At 35.7% G+C, this 23685-nt stretch overlaps 1 protein-coding gene across 1 annotated transcript in view; it reads left to right on the top strand.

Annotated features, from left to right (window-relative positions):
- TTC29 (tetratricopeptide repeat domain 29) overlaps positions 1 to 23685 on the top strand; it is a 258577-nt gene that overhangs the window by 171844 nt on the left and 63048 nt on the right.

Genomic DNA, 23685 nt, shown 5'->3' with positions numbered 1-23685 from the left:
AAAAACTAATTGTGTTGAATACAATGTGAGCAAAAGAAACAATATTTTTTCATTAAAATCCTAGTAGGCATGGATGAGCAGGCTGATATTATAATTTGCTCACAGGAATATTCCCTAAAAATATAGATGTCCACATAGCTACATTAACTACATCTCATGTGAATGACTTCACTCTTCCACTCACCTTTATCCAAGGCTTTAAATTGTAATCACTTTTGAAGATTTGTATGATGAAATGTGAATATAGTATTTTTTTAGTAATTTGATTGGCAGGAAATAAGAAGCAAAACATTACAAGCACAGCTTTTTAATAATTTATCATCACTTACATGAATCTACTAAGTTTGGGCACACAATTATATGACTAATTATGTTGAAAATCCAAGAGGATGCTTAAATAGATGACCATGCCCTGAGGCCCTTCCAGTTGTTTCTGCTGTCTCATTTAACCATGCAAATGTTATTAAGCATTCCTGGCTAAAAATTTTCAAGCATGTGCAAGTATAATTGCATAGGTAATTATGCATAATGCTGCCACTTACTATATCTAACATAGGAATTTTTCTTTTTTAAAAAACTTCAGCTTTCTCCTGGATAGAGTTCTCAGTACAAATATGATTTATAAAAGTAGAAGAAAACCAACCTATTGCTTTTATTCAGGGTCTCTTCTAGATTCCCTTTTGCACATCAGTTTGAAGGAAAAGAGCAAAATATCAAGCCAAATACAGGCATACCTTGGAGATATTGTGGGTTCAGTTCCAGATCATTGCAATAAAGTGAGTCACACAAATTCTTTGGTTTCCCAGTACATATAAAAGTTACGCTTACACTGCACTTATTCTGTTGGGTGTGCAATAGCATGTGTCTAAGAAAACAATGTATATAACTTTACTAAGGACACTTTATTACTAAAAACAAAATGCTAATTATCATCTGAGCCTATGGCAAATCATAATCATTTTGCTGGTGGAGAGTCTTCCCTTTATGTTAATGGCTGTTGATTGATCAGGGTGGTGGTTGCTGAAGAGTTGGGTGGCTCTGGTAATTTCTTAAAATAAGACAATAATGCAATTTGTCATATTGATTGACTCTTCGTTTCACAAAATATTTCTCTGTAGCACGCAACGCTGTTTGATAGCATTTTACCCAATGTAGAGCTTCTCTTAAAATTGGAGTCAAACCTCTCAAACTCTACCACTGTTTTATCAATTAAATTTATATAATATTCTTTGTGATTGTTTTAACAATGTTCACAGTATCTTCACCAGTAGTAGATTCCATCTCAATAAACCACTTTCTTTGCTCATCCAAAAGAAGCAGCTCCTCATTTATTCAAGTTTGATTATGAGATTGCATCAATTCACTCAGATATTCAGGCTCTACTCTTTTTTTTTTTTTTTTTTTTTTTTTTTTTTTTTTTGAGGCGGAGTCTCGCTCTGTCGCCCGGACTGAAGTGCAGTGGCCGGATCTCAGCTCACTGCAAGCTCCGCCTCCCGGGTTCACGCCATTCTCCTGCCTCAGCCTCCCGAGTAGCTGGGACTACAGGCGCCCGCCACCTCGCCCGGCTAGTTTTTTTTTTGTATTTTTAGTAGAGACGGGGTTTCACCGTGTTAGCCAGGATGGTCTCGATCTCCTGACCTCGTGATCCGCCCGTCTCGGCCTCCCAAAGTGCTGGGATTACAGGCTTGAGCCACCGCGCCCGGCCCAGGCTCTACTTCTAATTCTAGTTATCTTGCTATTTCCACCACAACTGCAGTGACTTTCTCCACTGATATCTCAAACCTCTCAAAGTTATCCATGAGAGTTGCAATCAACTTCTTCCAAATTCCCGTAACTATTGATATATTTTGACCACCTCCCATAGATCATAAATGTTCTTAATGGCATCTAGAATGATGAATCCTTTATAGAAGATTTTCCATTTACTTTTACCAGATTCATCAGAAGAATCAACTACCTATGGAAGCTAAAGCTTACAAAATATTTCTTAAATATTAAATAATATTAAAGCTGTACAAAGTATTTCTTAAATAATAAGACTTCAAAGTCAAAACTTCCTATTGATCCATGGGTTACAGATGGATATTGTATTAGCAGGCGTGAAAACAACATTAATCTCTTTATACATTTCTATCAGAGCAATCTTGGGTGACTAGATGCATTATCAACGAGCCGTAATACTTTGAGAAGAATCTTTTTTCTAAGCAGTAGGTCTCAATGGTGGGCTTAACATATTAAGTAAATCATGCTACAATAGACTTGATGTTATCCAGTCTTTGTTGTTGCATCTATAGAGCACCGGTGTGGTAGATTCAGCATAATTCTTAAGGACCCTGATTTTTGGAATGGTAAATGAACATGATCTTCAACATCAAAGTCACCAGCTGCAGTGGCTACTAATAAGAGTTAGTCTGTTCTTTAAATCCAGGCATTGACTTCTCCTCTCTAGCTACAAAAGCTCTAGATAGCATCTTCTTCCAACGAAATGCTGTTTCATCTACGTTGAAAAAATGTTGTTTAGTGTAGCCACCTTCATTAATTATCTTAGCTAGATCTTCTGGATAACTTGCTGCAGCTTCTCCATTAGCATTTGTTGTTTCACCTTGCACTTTTATGTTATGGAGACTTCTTTTCTTAAACCTCATAAACCAATCTCCACTAGTTTCAAACTTTTATTCTGAAGATTCCTTACCTCTCAGCCTTCGTAGAATTGAAGAGAGTTTGGGGCTTGCTCTGGATACTGGTTTTAGCTTAAGAGAATGTTGTGGCTCATGTAATATTTTATCCACACCACTAAAAGTTTCTCCATATCAGCAATACTGCTGTTTTGCTTTCTTTTCATGTGTTCACTGGAGTAGCACTTTTAATTTCTTTCAAGAACTTTCTTTTCTCTTGTATTCACCACTTAGCTAACTGTTTGGCACAAGAGGCCAAGCATTTGGCCTATCTCAGCTTTCAACATGCCTTCCTCACTAAGCATAGTAATCATTTCTACCTTTTGATTTAAAGTGATAGATATGCAATGCTTCCTTTCACGTGAACACTTAGAGGCCAGTGTAGGGTTATTAGTTGGCCCTTTTTCAATATTGTTGTGTCTCAGGGAATAGGGAGGCCCAAGGAGAGGGAGAGACAGGGGAATGGCTGGTCAGTGGAGCAGTCAGAACACACACAACATTTATCAGTTAAATTCACTGTCTTATATGGGTGCAATACATGGCATCCCAAAACAATTACAATAGTAACATCAAAGATCACTCATCACAGGTCACCATAACAGAAATAATAATAAGTTTGAAATACTGAATTACCAAAATGTGACACAGAGGAACTAAGTGAGTACATGCTATTGGAAAAATTGTACTGATAGACTTGCTCAAAGCAAGGTTGCCATACACCTTCAATGTGTAAAAAATGCAACATCTGCGAAGTGCAATAAAGAAAAGCACAATGAAACAGTGCATGTTTGTAGCAAAATTAAAGGAAATTTAAAATACTTATAAATGGAACAATCTATATTCACAAATTGAGAATTCTCCACTCAATTGAGAATATAATTCAACTACTCTACTTATGATAGTCATCGCCATACTTACATGGACTTTGGGCCACATAAATATTTATACAAACTTGATAACAGGGATACAAAAGAAGTAGCTGCCCTGTTTTAGGAATAAAACTATGGGCTGCAAATTTTTCAGGTTTGCATATACTAAAGCTACGTAACAACAAAAAAAAGTTCAGAAAATTTGTTTACCAGTACATACATGTTGGTGGGTGAATTTCTTGTCATGAGAACTATTAAGGAAGCTTTACAATACAGAACCCTGCCTGGTGCCATTCCTTGCTGAGTGGGATTCTGCACAGTCTTGCTTAGCAACTCCGCAACTTCTGATGCAAAGTTTAGTGTGCACAGTACACATGACCCACATGGTCCGGAAAGATATACACTTCCTGAAGCTGGAGGTGAGTATCTGGCTTTTCAACACCTACAGTGAGAACAAGTCTTGATTTTCTACCTACATTTATAAAGTAGGAAATTAAGCATAGGAATGGAGATTTAGATGCTGGTGGACAATCTCTAGAAATAGTGGCAAGTGCTACGAAAAAAAATAATAAAGCAGGTATGAGAATAGAAAGTGATTGGGTTTGGTGAGGGCTGTTTTAAATAGAAGGTTTTAAGGAGTTTGAAGAGAAGCCTAATTGAAATGAGGAATCATGTATATGTAGGAGGGTGGGGAGAAGATATCCAGATAAAGCAAGGCTTGTTTTACCTGGATAGACACCAATATGGCTGGAACAAATTGAGTGAGGCGGAGAGAAGTAAGAATTGAAGTTTTAGGGCAGCCAGTTAATTTAGGCCTTGTAAGCCATGGTGATTACTTTAGATTTTAGTCCAGTTGTTGCTGAGTTATCACTGAGGTCTGAGAAGAGAACTCTAACTTTCCAAAAAGATCACCTTGGCTGCTATGTGAAGAACAGCTTGTAAAGCAGGGGGCTTTGTTTTAAATTAAAATCTAGAGTAAAAAATATATTTTACCTTGTGACATGGAATACGTAATTGAATAAACAGTTTGACAAAACAGTACTTACTACGTGTGAAGTACTCTGATATTTTTCTGTTGTAGTCTAGCCTAGTCTATTTCCTATTTTAATGATTCCAAAGAAATTTTAAGTAGAAGATTTTTAAGAGAAAAAAATGACATTGAAGTTAAAAATGTTCAGTGGTGACAAGATATTCTGTTGCATTTCTAAGATGAACAAATATTTTAAGATGCCCTGTGGAAAATTAAACTTCATAATAAGCCTTAGGCAGTTTCTCAAGGTACAACTCAAGGACCACTTGCATCAAAATTATGAGGGGTAGGTGGTGTTGAGTTGTTAAAAATGTGTCTTTCTGGGGTCATATCTTGGAATTATTGAATCAGAATCTCTAATGAAGGGGCTTAAGAATCTGCTTTTAACAAGCTCACCAGGAGATTCTTACATGCAAGAGCTGTTCTTAAATTTCTTGAATTTTTCAGTATTTTAAGGTGATAATGCAAGGTTAGCTTTTCTTCATGAATACGTGATAGTTCACTAATATATGTAAACCCAGTTAGTGAGTCTTAAGATAACATTTCCTTATCCCTAAACTCATCCAGTTGTATACATTAAATATGTATGACTCATTACATGTCAATCATACCTCAACAAAGTGTATTTTTAAAGGATAACATTTCTTAGCAGTAATAGTACTGCAGAACATTATTATAAATTCACAGATGGAATATGGAAAGCACTTCAAATCAGTGCTTTTATTCAGTGCATCTATCCCCATCACCTCCTTTAGATATCTATTTAAAAATCAGTTCAAAAGTTCCTTGAACTCTTTTCCTCTCTAATCCCAACTCTGTATCAATACTTGTCACTTCACATTTTGATCAAAATATCACAAAATTTATCAAAAATAATCTACTTTTCTCTGCTTTCCTTTCCTTTCCCCTTCCAAAAGTTTCTGAAGTTTTACTTCCCTAAGAAACCTACCTTCGATGGTTGAAATGTGACTAAATGCCACATATTCACAACTTTACAATTCTAAGTGGTATATGACAGCATCATTTTTCCAAACCTTTGTATGTCATTGATTTTCACTAAATATTATGCTCCACTGTGGCACAGGTGGAATTTTCTCAGCATGTCATTCTATTTAGATGCATTCTAGATACTACAGGTTAAATGGTCTTTCTAAAAAGCATTTTCAAACTATTATTAAAGGGTGTGGGAAGTTTTTCTTTACTTAGTTTTAAAATGAAACACAGGAAACCCTAGACAGTAGCTATATTATGAATCACACACATGTAAGATCAGGATCCAATCTGGCACATTTGATGTATGTGAAAAACGGGGCTTAAGACCTGATGTCATAAAGTCATTTTGTAAAATGTTTTCCAATGTCAGCTTCACTTTTACTATGGATGGAATAATGTGCCCCATATTAGCGATATCCCTATAGCAAAGCCTGCCACAGGGGCATTCTCCCCATCCCTTAGCCAAAGCAAAATATTCTGACATATGACTGTATGTCAAAGAAATCATCTCTCATCAACTCAGCTTCAAAAACAAAAAAGGGACAGAATTCGTATGTGTTCATGGGAAAGCATGGGGTTAAAGTGGACTGCATTCCAGGAAGTGTTCAGTTGACTTGCTATGTGGTGAAAGGCTGTGCAGTCCTAGCTAATGACTTGTAGGTACTGAATCCTCAGGTCTCTCAGGTGGTTTCAGTCGATCAGTTTCAGCAGCATGATGAAAAGGTTGAGATAAAATAAACTGACAGTTGCTACTCATCGTAGGCAGCATGCTGTACCCAGGCAGCTGAGACCCTGGGAGCCCTCTTTCTTAAACAAAGGCTTTCACTGCAGTGAGCAATGAACTCCAAATGAAAAAAAATTGGGGGCAGATTGGCAGCTGGTGACCGACAGGAGGAGGGGAAGGAGGGAAACTGGGAAACACAGCAATTGTTGGCTAATTAGAAGCCATTCCCACCTACTTAATACCAACCCATTAAGCAGAAAACACTTTTCATCTTTCTCTCCTGCTACACATGACATTATACTCCAATCAATACCCTCCCACTGGCTGCCTCAGTGCCCACAAATGAATACGCTGCAAGTTTAAGAATGCAGGAATTGACTTGGGACAGTGAAGCTGCAGCTTTCACACAAGATTTTCTGAAGATATTAGGCTAGCGATGCTTTGATAAAGTGATCACATCTGTTAACTGGCAGCTGTTAAAAACTGGCAAACATAGGAGAAAACCTAAGCATGCTAGACTTATTTGAGTCTTAATAGCAAACAATTGTGTAAATCAATTTTCCCGCTTTGGAGGGAACAACTCAAATATTTTGCTTTTGCTACAACTGCTACCATTTTCACACACACACACACACACACACACACACATACAATTTTTAAGAAGATACATGGAAAATATAATAGGTATATATCAAATTATGTTGCATTACCTATTGAGCAGGATGTTTAAGTAGAATTCTTTCATTTGTCCCACCTGTAATAATTTTGCTTAACAACCCAAATAAACTATTGGAAATGTATCCTCATGCAATATGATGCTATTCATGTACCATCACCTTCATATTATTTTGAATAATTTTTCGTCCTTACTAGGTAAGTTCCTTGGCTCTCAAAAACAGATTTTATCCCAAATAACATTTACATGAAATAATATATATCTAACATTTTACTTTGATTTGTTTCAGTTCTGTGACTTTAAATTTACTCCCAGGCTCACACAATGCTCCTGCCCCAGCCTCCCAAGTAGATGAGACTACAGGTGCGTGCCACCACACCCAGCTAATGTTTTTCTTTTGTTTTGGTAGAGGTGGGGGTTTCACTATGTTACCTAGCCTGGTCTCAAACACCTAACCTCAAGCAATCCTCCTGCCTTGGCCTCCCAAAGCACTGGAATTACAGGCATGCGCCACCATGCCCAACCTTAGTTCAGTGACTTTTATAAAGGTTAGATTTTTTTTTCTGGGCCTAAATATTAGCTTCTAAAATTTATACAGAATTTCTAAATGATATGTGGTCACTTCTTGCATTCTTAGGCACTGTTTCTGGCACATTTATCACAGTATTAGCTTTCTGAGTAGGGAATAGAAAGGAAAACAAAATATTCCCCCAAACTATGTGAAAATAACTAGGAAAGAGTTGTGGAGCAAATTATGATTTTGGAACCTAAAGTTTAAGTTCACTGTATGGAAGATTGCTCTATGAGACTGCCTTGAGGTTTCAGAGTAGAACCTGCAGTAGGGGAGAATATCTGGAAATCATGCTGGTCAAAAAGGGAAGAGCATGGTGCTATGATTTCATCCATGTACATAAAACAAGTGACGTGACATCCAAATTATCTTTTAATAAGTGTGAGTGGAGTGGATTAAATTTTACAAGTTGATTCAACTGTGTTATTTTAAAGCACATATTTCAAACACAGGCATAATTATTACCCAAAGTGTTGCCTGGCAGTGCCAGTCTTTTAGAGAACAAACAGTCACGTATGCATTATACCTTACAGACATCTGCAAGGTAAGGGGACCTCTAAAGATGGTGCACTGGACGAAAAGAAAGAGGAAGAGGGAGAGCCTTTTGGTTTTAAAATTATGGCTTTATTTCAGAAAACAGTTTCACTCATAAGTTTTATTTCTCAGCAAGTATTTACACTACTAATATCAAGCCTCATAGGTAATTCATAGGAATTCTTCTGATATCCCAAACCAACCAAGTTTACCATTTCAGTTGTAGGTGTGTGTGTGTGTGTGTGTGTGTATAGTGTAGATATACATAAATATATATTATTTAATAACCCAATTCTAATACAAAGAATGTAGTTTCCTTATCACTACTTTAGTGACCTTTTAGTTAAATGTTCAAACTCTCTTATTTCAGTTTAACCACAAACTGTTAAATATCAAAACTGTTAACATCATTTTAAGAAATAATAACAGAAATGTTAATAGAAATGTCATCTTTTATTATTAGACTATAATTTTGGTTTTGAAACCAGACAGCTCAATAAACATGTAAAAGAATGGAAAGGGATTTGCAGAATTATAATGAAAAAGTTTAATCATATGAAAAATGAGTCACATGAGTAAAGGTTTGAGATTTCTTAGACTGGGGGAAAAGAAGGTTCTCTAAGGAGCTAGTGACTGTCTTCAAATAGGTGTCATTAAGGATAGGAGCTTTAACAGCTGTCCTCCATCTCCTTAGAGGATAGAGCAGAAGAAAATGTATTAACAATTACAGCACAAGAGATTTATTTTGATTCTCCATTGACTAGTGTAGAAATATTTCACTTATTCATCAAACTTTGATGACTTCAACAAGCCAAATATTTTTGTTGCTGCCATTTGAGGCAATTTCAACCTACTTGATAGAAGAATATATTTATCCCTCAAAAGTATATTAAAAATTAGAGGCTGAGGCAGGAGAATCTCTTGAACCTGGGAGGCAGAGGTTACAGTGATCTGGGATTGCACCTTTGCACTCCAGCCTGGGCAACAAGAACAAAACTCCATCTCAAAAAAAAAATTGGCAGCAAGTTATAAACAGACAGTGATGACATCAATAAACAATAGCTGAAAAAATATTTTTAAAAGGTTCAAGTGTGTATGCACAGACACACAAACTCTTACACAAAACCAAACAAACATGCAGCAATGTAGCAGTCTGGGGCCATTTTGCTTTGGAACCAAACGATCTTACAAACTCAATAGCCTCTTACTATAGCACAGAATTAATTTTTCTATTGATGATCTCCAGCTGCCTACAAAAGATTAAATTATGTTCAATTTAATCTATTTAAGAATGCAGGGAAATTTTAAAGAAATATTATTTGGTAGACCTTAATGATGAAAAAGACCCTCAGATTTCTGGTTCATCCTCCATTTTTTCAGATAAAGAAACTTAATTTCACAGAAGGTGAAGTGTACTATTGTCTTAGTCCATCCAGGCTGTTATAACAAAATACTATTAACTGGGTAACTTATAAACAGCAGAAATTTATTTCTCACAGTTCTGGAGGCTGGTAAGTCCAAGATTGAGGCAGATTCAATATATGCTAAGGCCTGCTTTTTGGCTCAAAGGCACCAACTGCTTGCTGTGTCCTCACGTGGTCAAAGGTGCAAATGAGCTCTCTTGGGTCTTTTTTAATAAAGGTACTAATCCCATTTATGAGGGCTCTGCTCACATAATCTTATCACCTCCCAAAGGCCCCACCTCCTAATACCATCACCTTGTGGGGGTGGGATTTCAACATAGGAATTTTAAGGGAACACAAACATTCAGACCATAGCACTTACCAAAGGCCACAAGGAGTAGGTGACAGGGTCAGAACTTGAGGACATGTCTTCATAAACCACATATGACACTCTTTCCATTTTACTGTGTTGTCTCCAACAATTTTACTATTTTTAATTTTATTTTTGTCACTTATTGGAGCAAGTTTAAATTATCTAAAAAGTTTACCACTTGCCTTCTCAAAAGATGTTAAAAAAGGATACTATATTATATACTATATTTATGTCCTTTTATACAGTAAATATAGTATCCTTCTATTATATAGTTTAGCGTATAGTAAATATAGTATATATTTTATAAATATAGTAAATGTAGTATATATGTATATACTATACTATACCTGAGTCTTAGCTCCTTTCTCAGTTAAGAAAACTAATTCAAGCTACTGAGTTAATACACAAGAATCAATTTCACAAGTCTTTAGAAAGGTTAGAGATAGAAATGAGTCTTAGGTTTCCAGTTAGACATACCATTTGAGAGTAGAATCCTGGTTAATTTGTCTCTTGAATCTTCATTAATCTGTGGATCCCATAGCTCTCTCTCGATCTTCAAAGAATAATTAACATAACTTTTGTTAAATTAGTCAGTCTATCCTTTAAAAATGGTACTGTTTAACACAAATATAGAAGACAAATTTCTGAGATGCTCCTATAATGTAAAAAATAAGAGACTACCTCTTCCCACTTTAGAAATTGTAGTCAGTAGTGTACCTTCACCTGAGACTTAGGTCCTTTCTCAGTTGAGAAATACCAAAAATATGATGAACTGTTGAAACATTACTTCTTCTATGAATGCACATTTATATGGCTGCCTCTGTCAGGAACAGATGTTGCTGAACTTATATTAAGGCATTGCAGATTTTTCTAGATTTATATTTTATAATAAAACATTTCCCTATGATGAATCAAAATGTGTTCACATGTGAGTGTTTACAGGCTTCCTTCATCCCCAAGCCTGCTCCATTTTCCTCCGCCTAACCCCCAAAGTAAAAGTATTTTAATTGGCTGAGAGAGAGGCTAAGTTGATTTACATAGAGGGTAAGTTTTTATGTATAAAAAAAATGAAGCAGAGGGTGTATGGGGACAGAGACTAGGAAGCTAAACAAGAGACAGATGAGAGAGGAGGTTTGTGAGTACTGTTGGGGGTTGTGGAGAGTGAAAAGGAATTTGATAATAAAGAAAATAGGATGTGAAGTAACAAATATGTTAACTAGCTTGACTTAGCCATTCCACAATGTATACGTATATCAAAACATCATGTTGTACACCATAAATATATACAATTATTATTTGTGAATTTAAATAAGTAAATACATAAACAAATAAGTAAAAAAGAAAATTTGGAGAATATGATGTGGTATGTTGAATTTTTATATCTGAAAAATGCAAGTGAAGAATTTGAGTTATACTTCAACTGCTTTTGTTGCTGAACTGCTTCCTCTCCTATGACAGAACTCTTGAGACTGGACCACATGGTTTTCTGTATTTACAAGGTCTTCTCTAGTTACGTGTTTATTTTCTGATGCTTGTTTGATGATTAAAACTTTGGTCAACTTAAATAAAACAATATTCCTTGCCTTTGGGCTTTTATATTCTATTCTAAATAACAGTCAATAGTAAAGTAATAATTACAGAATAAATTGTTTGGACTGATCATCTTCTACTCCTGTATATATTTCCCTGTATTATAGGGTATTTTTTAAAGCAACAAAACACTGTAATAGACAGCATTTTACATCATGGAATAGATTACATTGATATGTGAAAAACGTGTTCTTCATCGGTCATTATCATCTACTTCTTACTAAACAAAAACAATGAGCTAAGTATTGCATTGAATGTGGTATTCCCTAACTTATTTCTCTGTTTCTCCCAGAGTAATGTCAGAAAACTTGCTACAAGATAAACATTTCACTTCCTAAGTGACTTTACAGGAATGTAATTAACAGTCATTTTATCTTGCTATTCAATTTCCTTTTATTCTTGATAATTAATGAATTTCGATAATCCATTAATTTCAAATAATATTTTATATAAATGGCCAAGAGATATTTAATATATATAAAATAATACACTAAATAGCATTTTTAAAGTGATCACTTTCTGCACAAAGTTATCAGAGGAGGGACTAGTAGAAGACAAGATAAAATTACTGAGAAAAGAAGAGTGAAAAAATGTACTACAATGAGTAGAAGTTTAAGTGTCTTCTGTGTGTATTAAATCAGAATGCCAGAAATCAATTTCTCAAAATAAAAATAAAGATAGAATTTGTAATAGGTTGTTTCACCTCTAGACTCAAACAATGCCATGTTTTCATTGGCTAAATGACATGTTTTATAGCTGGTATTCTTTGTTTTTTGTTTTTTGTTTTTTTCATTTATTTGCTTCAATTTCTTATTTGATAGAAATTGGCCTTGAGATTTGCTAATGATTGTCATTTTAGATTTTTATTCATTAAAAATTAAAAGTCAAGGTTTTCTCTTGGCTATCAGAATCCCCATCTAGTTTACTCTATCACCGATTTCTTTCATACTCCATGCATGCATAAAAATACTTTTGTAGAGAGGCACTCCATGTGCACAGCTAGGTGGAGTTCATTTTCTCAAGATACCAAAGTGAAAACACTTCAAAGCACTACTGTGATAAAATTTCATTTTCTGGTAGTCCTATATTAGAGGTAAATATTAATAATTTGAGATAAGGCAGTATTGGAATAGCATGTTAGTGAGCCTTACTTGTAGTGAAGTTCTACTGACCTCAACATAGAGTGAGTTGGTTTTATAGAATGCTTGCTTTTATTGAGTAAATCTTTCATAATACATTTCTTTAAACTGTACTGAGCAAACCTTACAGTCTACTGATTTGTCATGTACATTTCAAGGTGTTAATCTTACACTATAAAATTATATGTGATTTTGCCCGTTATTTGTTTGGAGATATTGGGGTTGGGCTATATTTTCATTGTAATTTCAAAATCTCAATTTCAGGAGCCTTAAAAGAAAGAAATCTTCCATTCAGAGCTCAGGTCTCTTAGGTTAATATGACAGTTAACTCATTTCAATATGATGCAATCTAAATATTTATATCAAGTATATATCTTTTGATTGAGAAATACGTCAAGCCCTATACTACTAGATTATTCAATCTATCAATTATTCTATTCATGTATCATTATAGATTTTATTGTGTTTCCTTTTTGTTCCAGACACTATACTGACAGATGTATTTCTGAATATATACTTATTTCAAAAAGGGGAGGATGTATTTTTATAACAAAGCATGTCTGGTGCCATTTTCTTTTCCATTATTACAATGATTCGTAATGGAAAACGGAGTGATGACGTAGAATACAATTGTCTTTCTTGTGTACTTTATATTACGCATGCTCATCTAACTAACGAACTAAAATTTATCTAACCATTTTAATCTTCAAGTTTAAGACTGTCCGGATATTTTTATGTTTGTGAGACTCATGAAGATCCACAATTTCCAATTCCCTGAGAAGGAAACAAGAGAAGCTATCTATAGTGAGACACAGAGATGTGGATTGTAATACTGATCCAGGCATCATTTACTATCTGATTCTCCATTTTCTAATTTGTTATATTGGAAAATCATTTGAAGTTTACAGGACTGTTGAAAGAATTAAGTGTGAAAAAAAAACTGCTACCTTTATATTTTATGTGTGTGTGTGTGTGTGTGTATTTTAATATATATTTCTTCAGCAATTTAAGAGATGAACTGGAGAGAAGGCAAATCTAGAGTTATGAGAAGCTGAAACTAGCCCAAGGAAGAGCACTTAATCATAGAGAAGAAATTCCTACAGATATTCTCCACTATGTACATACTGGAATCCTGAATGTCTTATCTCATTTGCCCACACAGGATATGTAATCCCTGGAAGACACTTGGAAATTGATGCCCTCAAAAGATAGTGCCCTGGAACATACCTCTTTGTATTTTTGTGATTTTGATATAATTTAGGCATTTAAAAAAATAAGCACATTTACAATGGAGAGAGTGGAAGTTCTTTTGACATCTGTACACACATACACACAGACACCCAGACACACACACACACACACCAAGTTAGAAAGACTCATTTACAAAATGATTCATTTGACAATCCTATACCCATTAAGATGCTTAATCCTTTACAATTCTGAGATGGCTGGAGCATTGTGGTCTCTACCCATACATGTTACCCAAAAAGTACTTTGAAAAGAAGTACTCCACTTAGCTCAATTTGGGGGAAGCAAATAGATTTTAGTAGATTTAGATGAATACATGAATTTGGGGAATTTTATAAGCTCTTTCACAATGGTTTAAATTCAATTAACATATTTTTAAAATTCTACAACAAAGCATAGTACCACATTTATTTCAAATTCGAAGATTTTAGAAGGCAGTAAGTAACTTTTTGCTTAAAACATCATTTCCCTTTATCTCTCATACTGAAAATTGATGTGCACTTAAATGTTCTTTGCTTTCTCTTAAAGCTAAAGCTTTTAGTTAGAATTGTGTTTACTATCCTTGACATTTCAAAGAAAGATAAAAATATAAAAAAAACTTTCAAATTGTAAGATATTCCAATTCTTGAGAATCTCTGCAGATCTAGAATCTCAAGTAGCTGTAAATGTCATTATTAAGATCGGGTGGAGGTGAAATATAACAAGTTGGCCAAAACAAAAAGTTTATTTCAATGTAGTGTTGAATTTAAGAATCACTTTTTAGATTCAGCTAACTAGTTAATAAGAGGTTCTAAAAGCAGTGGAAATAACAGGTGGGTCCAAGCTATATGAAAACCGATAAATTCAACCTTATTTTGACTAGCTTCCAGGTTAGTCTTCCATTAAGTGGAGATTCAGAACCAATGTAAAGGAAGTAAAATGAGCCCTTGGCAGTTTCACGAGGAGTTGAGAGCCAAAGACTGTGGGATAAGTGCTGTGATGCCCAGACTCAGCCAGATAGAGTCTAATCTGATATAATTCTAGCCTGCTCTAAAACCTCAGACCATAGTAGCCTATCGTGACAAAAATTAAAATAGAGAATTATATCATCTACTCTTTCTTTTACTTAATTAACTGAAAATATTTAGTTAATTAATGACATAGATGTTAAAATTACCGATAGATTGCAATTATTTTTACCAACGGATCTGATTTAAGAATGTGCCACATATCTCAGTTGAATTCAATTTATAATATTAGTTGAATGCTTTTTGTAAGCTATAGAAAATTACTTTAAAAATATACTGCTCCTGCTCCTATTTTTTATGCACTCACGCTACACTTAGACATTGGGAACATTGTACATCATTTGGAAAAATTTGAAAATTAATTGGAAGGAATTCAAATTATAAAGGAAATGGGAGTGGAAGTTGCTCTTCAATGTGTATACATGGCTGCATAATATTCCATGGTGTATATGTGCCACATTTTCTTAATCCAGTCTGTCACAGATGGACATTTGGGTTGATTCCAAGTCTTTGCTATTGTGAATAGTGCCGCAATAAACATGCGTGTGCATGTGTCTTTATAGCAGCATGATTTATAATCCTTTGGCTATATACCCAGTAATGGGATGGCTGGGTCATATGGTACATCTAGTTCTAGATCCTTGAGGAATCACCATACTGTTTTCCATAATGGTTGAACTAGTTTACAATCCCACCAACAGTGTAGAAGTGTTCCTATTTCTCCACATCCTCTCCAGCACCTGTTGTTTCCTGACATTTTAATGATTGCCATTCTAACTGGTGTGAGATGGTATCTCATTGTGGTTTTGATTTGCTTCTCTCTGATGGCCAGTGATGATGAGCATTTTTTCATGTGTCTGTTGGCTGTATGAATGTCTTCTTTTGAGAAATGTCTGTTCATATCCTTTGCCCACTTTTTGATGGGGTTGTTTGTTTTTTTCTTGTAAATTTGTTTGAGTTCTTTGTAGATTCTGAATATTAGCCCTTTGTCAGATGAGTAGGTTGCAAAAATTGTCTCCCATTGTGTAGGTTGCCTGTTCACTCTCATGGTAGTTTCTTTTGCTGTGCAAAAGCTCTTTAGTTTAATTAGATCCCATTTATCAGTTTTGGCTTTTGTTGCCATTGCTTTTGGTTTTTAGACATGAAGTCCTTGCCCATGCCTATGTCCTGAATGGTATTGCCTAGGTTTTCTTCTAGGGTTTTTATGGTTTTAGGGCTAACACTTAAGTCTCTAATCCATCTTGAATTAATTTTCGTATAAGGGGTAAGGAAAGGATCCAGTTTCAGCTTTCTACTTACGGCTAGCCAATTTCCCCAGCACCATTTATTAAATAGGACCTTTCCCCATTTCTTGTTTTTGTCAGTTTGTCAAAGATCAGATGGCTGTAGATGTGTGGTATTATTTCTGAGGACTCTGTTCGGTTCCATTGGTCCATATCTCTGTTTTGGTACCAGTACCATGCTGTTTTGGTTACTGTAGCCTTGTAGTATAGTTTGAAGTCAGGTAGCGTGATGCCTCCAGCTTTGTTCTTATGACTTAGGATTGTCTTGGCAATGTGGGCTCTTTTTTGGTTCCATATGAACTTTAAAGCCGTTTTTTCCAATTCTGTGAAGAAAGTCATGGTAGCTTGATGGGGATGGCATTGAATCTATAAATAACCTTGGCAGTATGGCCATTTCACGATATTGATTCTTCCTATCCATGAGCATGGTATGTTCTTCCATTTGTTTGTGTCCTCTTTGATTTCACTGAGCAGTGGTTTGTAGTTCTCCTTGAAGAGGTCCTTTACATCCCTTGTAAGTTGGATTCCTAGGTATTTCATTATCTTTGAAGCAATTGTGAATGGAAGTTCATTCCTGATTTGGCTCTCTGCTTGTCTGTTACTGGTGTATAAGAATGCTTGTGATTTTGCACATTAATTTTGTATCCTGAGACTTTGCTGAAGTTGCTTATCAGCTTAAGGAGATTTTGGGCTGAGCCGATGGGGTTTTCTAAATATACAATCATGTCATCTGCAAACAGGGACAATTTGACTTCTTCTTTTCCTAACTGGATACCCTTTATTTCTTTCTCTTGCCTGATTGCCCTAGCCAGAACTTCCAACACTGTGTTGAATAGGAGTGGTGAGAGAGGGCATCCCTGTCTTGTGCCAGTTTTCAAAGGGAATTTTTCCAGTTTTTTCCCATTCAGTATGATATTAGCTGTGGGTTTGTGATAAATAGCTCTTATTATTTTGAGGTACGTTCCATCAATACCGAATTTATTGAGCGTTTTTAGCATGAAGGGCTGTTGAATTTTGTCAAAAGCCTTTTCTGCATCTATTGAGATAATCATGTGTTCTTGTCTTTGGTTCTGTTTATATGCTGGATTACGTTTATTGATTTGCGAATGTTGAACCAGCCTTGCATCCCAGGGATGAAGCCCGCTTGATCATGGTGGATAAGCTTTTGATGTGCTGCTGAATCCGGTTTGCCAGTATTTTATTGAGGATTTTTGCATCGATGTTCATCAGGGATATCGGTCTAAAATTTTCTTTTTTTGTTGTGTCTCTGCCTGGCTTTGGTATCAGGATGATGGTGGCCTCATAAAATGAGTTAGGGAGGATTCCCTCTTTTTCAATTGATTGGAATAGTTTCAGAAGGAATGGTACCAGCTCCTCCTTGTACCTCTGGTAGAATTCAGCTGTGAATCCATCTGGTCCTGGACTTGTTTTGGTTGGTAGGCTATTAATTATTGCCTCAATTTCAGAGCCTGCTGTTGGTCTATTCAGGGATTCAACTTCTTCCTGGTTTAGTCTTGAAAGAGTGTAAGTGTCCAGGAAATTATCCTTTTTTTCTATTTGTGTAGAGGTGCTCTGTGGCCATGGGACCTTCCCAGCCAGGTGTGGGATATAATCTCCTGGTGTGCCCGTTTGCTTAAAGCACAGTATTGGGGTGGGAATTACCCGATTTTCCAGGTGTTGTGTGTCTCAGTTCCCCTGGCTAGGAAAAGGGACTCCCTTCCCCCTTGCACTTCCCAGGTGAGGCAATGCCTCACCCTGCTTCAGCTCTCGCTGGTCGGGCTGCAGCAGCTGACCAGCACCAATTGTCCGGCACTCCCCAGTGAGATGACCCCAGTACCTCAGTTGAAAATGCAGAAATCACCGGTCTTCTGTGTTGCTCGCGCTGGGAGTTGGAGACTGGAGCTGTTCCTATTCGGCCATCTTGCTCCGCCCCCAAATCCATATGTTTCTTAATAATGAGGGCTTAGCTCTCTGCTTCTGGGCATATTCACATAATGTGCCTGTGAGGTCTTATTCTGTATCAAAAATTATGATATGTATATTTAATCAATGGCTTCTGTTCTTATTGAGTATTAACATATCAAAACAGTATGTGCTAATTGGACATAATAACAGCTAAAACTTTAGAACTAATAGAAAATAATGACTAACATTTATTGAGCCCTTGCATGTTAGGCCTTATGCTAAGCAATTGTCATGCAGTTTCTCATTTATTCTTACAACGATATTATAAGTTAGTTATTGGTAAGCTTCTTGGCATTAGGGACCTAGGCTACCCTGCTTTCCTCTGAATACTGCCTGGCATCAAGCTGGCTTGGGACATATCAAGAGAGAGAGAGACACTAAACAAAACAGATATTATTGTTTTTACACATTAGAAAAACTGAAGCTTCCGTTTTACACATTAGAAAAACTGAAGCTTAGATATATTAGGGCACACATTGCTAAGTAACATAGCTGGAATCTGAACCCAGGTTTGTTTAATTGCAGAATGCATGCTTTGAACCACACTATCTTTACCCAACTTGGTCACTGACTCTGAGTTATCTGAATTCGGAGAATGTTATCTCTTATGCAACTATGCTTAATTTTGAACTTCCTGAAGATCAGAATTCAGTTGAGTGTATTTTTGTTAAGTAATTTGTAATTTATTTAAGTCAAAGAAATTACAGGCCAATTCAAGGAATATTTGCCTCCAGTTTCTCAAATATAAAAGAGTTTCTTTTTTAAAAAAGTGAAAATGTTTTCCCATCAAGGTGGCAGTAGAAAACTGATGTGAAGGAGGATAAATGCCCCTACTACTAAGTGTGGTTCCTGGCAGTGTGGACATTACCCAGAAGGCTTTTTTTTTTTTTGAGAAATGCAGAAGCTCAGATCCACTCAGATCTACTAGATCATCCTCTGCATTTTACAAAATGCCCAGAGTTCTCTACTCTGGCTGCACTTCAGACTCCACTGTTAGTTTTTTTAAAGCTACTGATGCAGAGACCTCACACCAGGGATTTGGATTTCAATGGGCATTAATTGAGTGTCATTCAGACAATTTTTTTTTTCTCTGAAGTTCCCCAAGTGAGCCTAAGGAACAACTAGGGTTGAGAACCACTAGAATTATAAGCCTGAAAATCATAAAGTCCAGATTCTTTTCCCAGTGCCCCCACTTGCTTGAGCAAATCATCTAGCTTCTCTAGGTCTGCCTTTTAATCTATTTAATAAAGATGATGTTTAACCTGCCTACTTAAGGGGAGTCGTAACAAACAGACACAAAAAGCTTTGAGAATTTTAAAGCAACGTTGCATAGCATTATTTTTATTGTGCTTGAGTACACTTATCATCTATTGTGCAGTACCAATTACTTAGAAATTTAGAAATACTGAAAGCAAATGAAGCTGTTCGAGTTCCTTAAACCTGCATAAGAAATAACAGAAAAGCATCAGAACTAAACCGAATTCAGGATCACTGTTGTGCAACACTGCTGCTTTGCCCAAAGTATAACTAAAATGATTATTGGCTGGAGAATATGCCACCAAGTGAAGACAGACAACACACCTGTTCAGTATTGCTTAACTTACAGCAGAAATGGGGACTGCCTTTCTTTTGTTTTTAATGGTGTATAAAGTGCTTTTGCATCTACATCTTTCTTCTGGGTAGGCATAAAACATATATGCTTAATCTCTATTTTAGTTTCTGAAAGCTAGAATTAACCAATGGTAGATCCTTATACTAACTTTCACTAGCATATTTTTTTGTAGTTATAGTCAAATCCCGTAATTGATAAAGTAAGAGATAAACCATTTTTTTTAAATTCTAGAAATCAGGAAAATATTAAGCTTGAATATTAGATTTTTATCAGATACAATATTTTTATTGTTTATAAGTCAGTGTCTGTCTAAAAGGAAAGTCAAAAATATTTGCAATCACTACAGCAAAAGATTGACATTTTAATGTCTTATGTACCTTCAGAATTTCAACCACAAACACTGCTACTAAGAATTTCACTCAAAATTCTGAGATTATAGGGCAATATGTAGTTTTTAAGGAAAGAAAGATTTGAAGTGGGGAGAAATGCTTGAAAGCAACCATTTTGTCGCTGAAAGTTAGGCATAGTTAATAGGTTAATTTCTGTTTATTGAATAAGAGAGGCCAATGCTGATTGATATAGTAATTTCAGTGTTTGCTATGGCAAATATTTAGCTCATTATCAGTTTTAATAGCATTTTGCAGAACAAGCCTTTTCTTGACATCTAGAAAATACTATTAAATTTCCCTGCATAGATACATTGTTATGACATGCAATAACTACTTGAATATAAAGGGGATTAATAATTTAAAAGGTGTTAACAAATTAGGGCCATCATTAAAAATAGACTTTGAACCATTTTGTAGCAAAATCAGATTGAGGTAATGCTCTGCTCTTATGATAAAGAATTACTGCATTAATTCTGCAAAGTGAACTTATTGCTCCTATTCGTCTCCAAAACCCTGGAGCATTAAAAGACAGGAAGAATGAAATGATCAGTGCATTTTTTTTCAGGCACAACAGCTCTAATATTTCCATCACAGTTTCACAGCTCAGCCAGCCTAGTTGTGTTAATGGAGGGGAAAAAAGTCTCTTCAAAATTGTCATCTATTTCTTTAATTTTGCTTTTAGACTGTCTTGTAAATTTGGGCCAGATTTTCTCAGTTTATACTAATAAAGAGAGAGTTATATTTACCTTGAGCAACTTTGGTTTTGACTACACAGCTTAATACTGTTTTGCATTTGACTTTTCAAAACTTAATCCACGAGTATGTTGATGATCTTATTTCCACATCTGTTACCTACTGATGTTGGAGTTAATTTAGCTGATGGGGATAGCGAAGCGGGGTCCCCTTCCTCATCTGCTGCTCCATGGACATCCCTCCTAAAACTAAGCACTTGTCAGTACACAGGACAACCTCACAGCAGTTGTTACTTGGTCAAGAGAAAATGATGGCTACACTCTCCTTTTTGAATCTTCAAACTTAATACTCAATTTTCTTTACTTTCTCTTCTTTCCTCTAAAAAAGTTACTTATCATAACACATTTTGAAATGCTATTTTACTTCCTGACAACTAAAGTCCCTGCTCAACTATTGATATAAACTGGAAAGAAAATGAAAATTGGTATAGGAATTGCGGCTATAATATATATGTTCATAGAATCATGGAATATTAAAATAAAAATGGACCTAGCAGGTCACCTTATCCAACCCTTGAATTTTAAAGGTGAGAAAACTGAAGCCCAGGTATATTAAATAGATGGTTTCAACCCACAAAGTTATGAGTGACAGGAGGGACCTCTCCGTTTTTATCTTTGCAATAGCATACATTATTCAGGTCTGAAATTCCCCTATTTTTCAATATGACTTCAGCATTTTATTGATTACAACTGTGAAGTAGAACAAATACTGGACATAGATTTAGCTGACCTAGAACTTGACTCCTAAATTATGCATGTATCCTTGAGAAAATGTATTGAGCTCTTGTTAGTGTTAGTTTCCTTATCCACTAAATATAAACAATAATATCCTACTTCAGGTGTGTTATGTGAATTAACTGAGATTACATGTGTGTCAAACAGCAACCTATAGATTTTTATACAAATATAAGTTATTATCATTTAGAAGAAATGTGTGCTTCCACTAAATTAAGGCATTTTGTTATCTGGGAGGGGAATTATTAGTTAGCTAACACATTAACAAGGCCCTGAAGCACTGGGACAAAACAATAAGTTTTCATTTGGGGGAGAAGAAAGGTAGAGAAAGATCTAAGGCATTGGCAATTAGAACAGAACAGTGAGAGACCCAGAGCAGTTGTCAAAAACAGCATTAAAAAATGGCAGCATTTTACAGTTGAGAAAATGAAAGCTTGGAGAGGTTAAGTAATTTGACCCCAGTGAACCAGCCAGAAGATGGTAGAACTAGGACTAAAACCAGGGATCTCTGATTCTTGCTATCAGATATGATTAACTACAAGGGGAATGATTCAAAGTATCATAAATAGGATGAAATCGTTGCACTAAGATCATAAGAGAACATTCTTTTCTCATGTCAAATGCTAGAAGTAGCATGTATTATGAAGGAAACCTAGGGAAGCTCCCGTGGAATCTGTAATACCAAGTTGCTAAAGCAATAGCTAAATGATGAATAAATGTTTTGTCTACAGGATGATTTTGTGAATTATTCTAAAAGAATTCCAATTGGAGTTTGTCAATTATCTTTTTTTTTAAATCTTAAACAATTAATTTAAGGACTGAACAACTTCTAACTGTCTAGCTCTAATAATATAAATTACCCACTACCCAACTTCTTCTTCCCAATTCACAATCCCTGTTACAATCCCTTCTAACATACCTAGGGGTTGCATTTCCTTTTTGGTTATAAATTGATTGATAAAAAATTATTTAACAATTTATTGAGCCTTGTAGCTTCATACTTGGCCAAAGATCTTATAAAACCTAACACTGAAGTACATCTATACATAATGTCATTTAACCCAGTTTTGAAAATCACTGCAATGTAATTTAGCAATAATTAGACTAATAGCTTTATCACAAACCCACTTCTAAAAAATACTAATTCATTTTTTGTTTAATTTTTTATCAGACAGGTTGTTCATATGCAAGAAATACATTATTAAAATATTTATTTAGAAATATGTAACCCTACCTATCCCCACAAGACAATAAAACTGCTTTCACCCATCAATGCTATAAGAATGTCAGAAAGAACTATAAAAGTTATATTTGAGAGTACCAATTGGTGTAGAAGTAGAGAAAAAGAAACAGCTATGAAAATCATAACAAATGAAAAGAAGAATTTGTTCTGTGGTACTTGCCAACCCAAAGACCATGTTTACACATAATGATCTCCTGATCAAAAGCATCTTCTCTCATATGCCAAAATCATTTGCTAACATACATGTTAGCTTGGGGTTCCATAATTAGGTACTTCTTTAAGTTAACAGTTTTTTTTTTTTTTTTTTTTTTTTTTGAGACGGAGTCTCGCTCTGTCGCCAGGGCTGGAGTGCAGTGGCCGGATCTCAGCTCACTGCAAGCTCCGCCTCCCGGGTGCACGCCATTCTCCTGCCTCAGCCTCCCGAGTAGCTGGGACTACAGGCGCCCGCCACCTCGCCCGGCTAGTTTTTTGTATTTTTTTAGTAGAGACGGGGTTTCACAGTGTTAGCCAGGATGGTCTCGATCTCCTGACCTCGTGATCCGCCCGTCTCGGCCTCCCAAAGTGCTGGGATTACAGGCTTGAGCCACAAGTTAACAGTTTTAAATGCAAACACCTATACAATGGTCATGGCCATTCATACACTAGAATTGGCTTAGTCTGATGACTTTCTTTAGCTGAGCACAGCTGAACTAAGACAGTGTGAATTCGAGTAAGTAATACTTTGACTCAAGACCTCTCTGCTTCCCAGATTTATTTCGTTTCTGAAACCCGTAATTTACCTTTAGTGTTTTGCTCTACTTAAGAATCCAGCTACCTGACCTGCATATGTGTTTATGGTAGAGGCCAGATATTCCGAACAACAGTCCCCTCTAGA

This window comes from Trachypithecus francoisi, unplaced genomic scaffold (genome assembly GCF_009764315.1).
Source record: "Trachypithecus francoisi isolate TF-2019V2 unplaced genomic scaffold, Tfra_2.0 Lachesis_group1, whole genome shotgun sequence".
NCBI classification, from domain to species: domain Eukaryota; kingdom Metazoa; phylum Chordata; class Mammalia; order Primates; family Cercopithecidae; genus Trachypithecus; species Trachypithecus francoisi.
Note: the sequence above shows the minus strand (reverse complement) of the source record. Positions and strands in the feature narration are given on the sequence as shown.